We start from the raw sequence: 6274 nt of genomic DNA, 5'->3' as shown, positions 1-6274 counted from the left end.
GCTTTGTGAAAGCAGATTGGGAAAAGTGCTGTGCCTTTAGTGCAATTGTTTTATTGTTTTAATATGCTGTAAACCACTTTGAGATTTTTCTTAAAAATATGAAGCGGCCTAGAAATTTAAAAAATAAAATAGATAAAATAAATTGGGCTCCATGCCCTGGTGACTTCCAGGCTGGATTACTGCAGTGCTCTCCTCGTGGGGCTGCCCTTGAAGACAGTTGGTCCACAATGCAGCTGCCTGGGGTTCCCTTTAGACCTCACAGAATCCCGTGTTTTCCAGCCACGCAAAATCACCCGGGCTGCGAAACGGGGATGTGGCCTGCACAAGGGTTCTGGGGGCCAGGTGGAGAGATTTGGAGGCCACATTTCACCCCTGCAACTGAGGCTCCATAACCCTGGTATCCAACTACTACAGGGAAGGAACAAAGGGAAGTGGCCCAAACTGCTCCCAAATCTCGTACCTTGTTTCTCCTAAGCAAACAGTGACTGGGAGCCTGAGAGCAAATGTTGGCTTTTGAGAAACAAAAGCATCAGGTTAATATCGGATACAGGTAAGCCAATGGGCCTCAAACCCTTGGTGAGTTAGGGACATGTCCTGCATGCATATACAGGCTCTGGTAGATTGAGTGTACAAGAGCAACATTGGGTCCAACGGTCAAGAAGGCGGTTTCTACATGAGATGGGAAGGTAGCCCATCTGGGAGATGGCAAACTCTGGTCCAGGGCTGTCTTAAGCATATGCGGCACCAGGGTGCAAAGATCCACCCAGCGCCCCCCCCCCCCGCTTGCCCAGTCCCAGGCATACAGAAGGGCAGAACCAGCCGGCCGCCTCAGCATCTCGCTGGCTCGGTCGCCCCTGAACTCGTGGCGTAGAGCTGCCCGCAGCAGAAGAGCCCGCTGCGGTGCTCCGACCGATGGGTGGGCTCTTCCCTGGACTCAACTCTCGGGCCCCCGACTCTCAGCCTGGCGCCCCTGAGAGCCCGGTGTCCCGCACCCCTAGCGCCTATGGGCAAGACAGCCCTGCTCTGGTCCTAAGCCTCCAGTGCCTTATGGCTACACTCATTTGTGAGAAAGGCTTTGGGAGTAAACCGCAAGGAAGAATCCACACCTGCTGCCTTGTGGGACATCTTTAGGAAGAAAAGGGCTAAGGAGTAAACCCAGAGCGGGTGTGTGTGCCATTATTTGGTCTAGGATCTGATACAGCTACAGATATAAGAACAAAAAGCCTGCTGGATCACACCAGATCCAAAAAGGAATTCCATGCAGATGAATAAGGTGGTTGATGAAGGAAGGATGCAGGGTTCCATCGCTCTTCTGCACCTAAGATATACACCAAGCACCCAGCACAGAAACAGCAGGCTGCTGCAGAACAGACAGCGCACTCCATCCCTTTTTAGTGATTCCAGCAAGCTGGTAGAAATGTTTTGCAGGCGGTAACATTGGTAAGCTTGTTTGAAGGCTGCATTATCATCATGGCTTATTGTCGCAGTAGCATCATAAGAACGTAACACCAAGCAGATTGGAGCATCTCGCCCCGCATCCCACAGCGGCCAGCAACATGGGTTGGTGAGCCTCCGCAAAACCCACAAGCAAGACATGAGAAGAACAGAAGGCGAACCGGATGGATCAGGCCAGTGGCTCATCTAGTCCAGCATCCTGTTCTCACAGTGGCCAGTCAAATGCCTGCAGGAAACCTGCAAGGAGGATGTGAGCACAAGAGCAACTCTCCCCTCCTGTGGCTTCTAGCAACTGGTATTCAGAAGCATATCTGCCTCCGACTGTGGAGACAGAGTAGAGCCATTGTGGCTAGGAGCCCTTGCTAGCCCTCTTCCTCCATTAATTTGTCCAAGCCTCTTTTAAAACCATCCAAGTAGGTGATCACCCCTGACTCCTGCGGCAGCGAGTTCCATACGTTTAACTGTGTGCTGCATGAAGAAATATTTTCTTTTATCTGTCTTCAGTCTTCCAGCATTCAGCTTCATTGGATGTTCACAAGTTCTAGTGTTATGAGGGAGGAAAACGTTTCTGTATCCACTTTCTCCTTGCCATGTATAATTTAAAAAACTTCTATCATGTTGCCTCTTGCTTGCCTTTTCTCTGAACTATGGTAAAGGTAAAGGTACCCCTGACCATTAGGTCCAGTCGTGGACGACTCTGGGGTTGCGGCGCTCATCTCGCTTTACTGGCCAAGGGAGCCGGCGTTTGTCTGCAGACAGTTTTCCCGGGTCACGTGGTCAGCATGACTAAGCCGCTTCTGGCGAACCAGAGCAGCGGACAGAAACACCATTTACCTTCCCACCGGAGTGGTACCTATTTATCTACTTGCACTTTGACATACTTTTGAACTGTTAAGGTTGGCAGGAGCAGGGCCCGAACAATGGGAGCTCACCCCATCGCGCGGATTCGAACCACCGACCTTCTGATTGGCAAGCCCTAGGCTCTGTGGTTTAGACCACAGCACCACCCGTGTTCTCTGAACTAACAAGTCCCAAATGCTGCAATCTTTCCTCATAGCAGAGTTGCTCCATCCCTTACGTAGCATATTGAAAAAAAACTTGGAAGTCTTGTGTGTGATCTTTTTTATTCATCACTAAATAATACAGGGTTTTTTTTTGTTTTTTAAAGAAGCTCCTCAGTACTGACCTGTCGCAGCCATGCAAAACAAACCCCACATCTCTCCATATTATACAGAGTAATCCTGTGACAGCACACATAAGACAGCTCACAACGGCACTGAGTAATAAAGGAAAACTTCTGCAACAGAATGGTTTTTTAAAAAAACAACAACAACACTAGGATGGAAATGGGAAGAAATTTAATGTAAACTGAAGATGAAACTGTTGTGCAAGGTGCACACTGCAACATTGCTTTATATGGCATAGTACAGATTGTTAAAACAGCTGCAGATTTTAGCTCTGTCCTTTATGAGTCTCTGCAGGTCAGAGGGCAGCTGCGTTTGAGGCAAGCAATCTTCCACTTGATTAAGGATCACACAACCAAAAGGATTTTCAGATTAAGCTATAGATCACACAGGCCTTTCCTTCCAGTCATTAAAGAAGAGTCCAAGGTTGCTGAAAGCAGCCTATTCCCAACCTTCCAGATGTTTTAGGTCACAAATCCCATCAGCCCCAGCCAGCGCAGGTTGTCTAAAACATCTGGAGAGCTCCTATTTGGAAAAGGCTGTTCTATAGATAGTAAGGGGAACTTGGTCCCCTCCAGGTGTGGCAGGACTGCATCTCCCATAATCTTAGCCGTTCTCGGCTGGGGCTGATGGGAACTAGTCTAACATCTGGATAGCCTAAAGAGAACTTAGAAATACACCTCAACCTCTGTTATTGTTCTGTGGGATATCAAGTACGATGACGACTGCCATAGCACAGGAGCAACAGTCGCGAACTATGGAACAATTATGGATGGAAATAAACTCGGAAAGATTTCTTTGGAAAGACAAGCAAATCAATCAACCCACAATTGTAAGGGCTAAAAAAAAAAGGCAGTGTTTTAGATCTAATAAGAATTTCATGCTAATTGTGAATACTGAATTTCATGTTGTGAATCAAGCTGCAAGCCTCTTTGAATCTTACTTTCGCCACGAGCTCAATAGGTAGGCTTAGGAAAATTACCAAATCTCTGCCTCATCCCATCCCAGTCTGCGATGCCAGAATGAGTCTGCCCTACCTTATAAGCCTGTTGTGAGGTTTACAACATAGCGCACATGGAACACTTTGAATATTTTAATAGTGCCATACAAATATTAGCGAAGCATTTTCCACTGAAAGGAAGTCTTTGCTAGTTTGACTGCAAACCATGGCTTACGCAGTACGGTTTCTGCAAACCATCATTTGCAAATCAGGAGCTACCCTTGGGGACCTGCACTCCTTTCCCCCTTGCCTACACTAAATACATGAGCATGCATGTTATAATCATGGTTCCTTTGCAAGCAACTTTTTAGGAGCAGGAATCTGCTTTAGACAGAGGGATCCTGTATCTTGCTGCTGTCTGCTTGGACTGGCAGCAGCTCTCCCAGGCTTGAGGCAGGGAGTCTTTTCCTAGCCGTACCTGGAGATGCCAATGAATGAACCTGGGGCAAACGCGCAGCACAACTTGCAAACCAGTGGTAACGTTGGGGAACCTAGTGATCAATCCTGCATGTGTAATTATAAGTCATGGTTGAAGCTGAAAAGTGGACGGCAAAACCTGCTCCAGCATGAGGTGTGTATACACAACAGGAATCATAGAACCGTAGAGTTCTATGAGAGAATGCAGGAATCTTTTGAAAGAAGACATCCCCAAAGCTGGCTTCCGCTTAGAAAGCCATCGTTTACAGAGGGAACCCCGAGCTACAGCTTTATCAAGCTGACTTTGCACATGCAAACTGCATGCAAGTGTCCAATAACTAGAGATTCTTCCCCCAACTCGCAGGCAGACTTCAGGGGCTGCAAGCAAGCGATTCAAAGTAATGCTTGAAGCTGAGCCTCAACATTAGAGCAGAGGCTGCATTGAAGATCTGACCTATCCTGCAAGATGGAAGGGTCACACTACGTAGGGCTCAGTAGCCAAGTATCTACAATTCACGCAGTGGCTTATAGGAACTGAAATTTATTTCCAGCATTGGCAACACAGCACATGCACCAAGGGTGGGCAGATCTACGTGGTCTACTCCAACTGTAGAATCCCTGACACAGCAAAGTGTTCAAAGATTAGGAAGGGTCCGTAGTTAAGGTCACTTAGATCTTGCCCGACATGAGATCCTGTGTGTGGCGTTTCAGTTTAACACACATCCTCTAGACTGCCTAACAGATAAGGACGAAGTTAGCATTCATTAAATCTAGGGTTCCCAGACGTTGTTGGACCACAACTCCCATCATCCCCCAGGCAGATCAGCCAGTATCGTCATCATCATTTAAATTCCTTACCCACCCCTTCGCCAGTAAGTCCCAGGGCAGGTTACAGCCATCTGAAATCAAAATTAAATATTGCTAAAACAGATTGCAATCACAGGAAAGCACGCATCTCAGGTGTCAAAGGCCAGGATAAGGAGGAATTCCCAGGAATGATGGGAGTTGTAGTTCAACAGCTGGGGATCCCAGGTTGAAAAACCCTGATCAAAGTGACCTGTTTTAAGTGATCCTGAGAATGTCCTGTTGCATCAGCATGTGAGCTTGCAGGATCGGATCAGGTTTCACCTAGAGCAGAATTCTTCCAGCGCCTTAGCACCCGGTAGTCACTAACAAACATGTCTTCCCATCCCTGATGTAACTCATCTGTTGGGGCACTAGGCTGCTCCCATATCAGTACTGTGATAACCCCACATCTCCAGTTCAAATTGCTGCAAGTGTTGGTACATGCTTACGACGCTAACTAGGGTGGGTTCACTTTAAGTTTAAAATTCTAGATCTCCACTCGTGACACTGTGGAAGCTGTCTTGTTTAGGTTTTCAAGCTTGTTCTGTCTTTAGCCCCCAACCCTGATAAAACACCTGCACATCACCAATCTTCAAAATGCTCTGAATTTATCTTTCAAGTTTCTTCGAGGGGGGGGGGGGGGTCTATACCTATCATTTGAGAACCACCGGCCCACACACTAGGCAGGTGTTAAATTTAAACCAATAGGTACTTTACAGAAGTTACAAAACGATGCGGTATTTAAAAGCCCCAAAGCAAGTATTAACCACCGCTTCCTTCCAGAGTCCTTGAATTTAATCCCCCACCACCTTAAAAAACAGAACTGTGCAAGAGAACTTCAGAGCAAGCAAAACTTTAAAAATACATATATGCTACAACCTGTATTTTTCATACACATTAAAAACCGCTTGTGAATATAAAATGCCATGCCTGTTTCCTAGCTCTGGTATATAAAGTGCCACAAGAGCTTCTCAAGAGTGCAAAAACAAATAAAAACCAGTGTTTTATATGTTCTACTTTCCAAAACTCATCTACATCCCGTTTTAGGTTTTGCAAAAGTATCTAAAGACACATGCACAAACCCCTTTGACTTCAAGAATACTAACTCCCACCCCGTGGTCACAAATCCCTTTCCAGAGCTCACATATGCTCTCAATGCGACAGAAATAAATTAGGATACAGTGGAACCACACCAGCCACGGAAACGATTCACTCGGACCTTCCATGCCAAAGCGGATCGCAGTCATCAATTCTGAACCACACATGGGCGACTAAATTCCATTGGCTGGACTGATTTCGAATGTGTGGCTTTAAGACAGATCCTTGTTCTTAAGGATGGCGGGATCATTTTGTACTCCTGTACTGTACGTCA

This window comes from Podarcis muralis, chromosome 14 (genome assembly GCF_964188315.1).
Source record: "Podarcis muralis chromosome 14, rPodMur119.hap1.1, whole genome shotgun sequence".
Taxonomy (NCBI): Eukaryota; Metazoa; Chordata; class Lepidosauria; order Squamata; family Lacertidae; genus Podarcis; species Podarcis muralis.
This window is presented reverse-complemented; position numbering follows the sequence as displayed.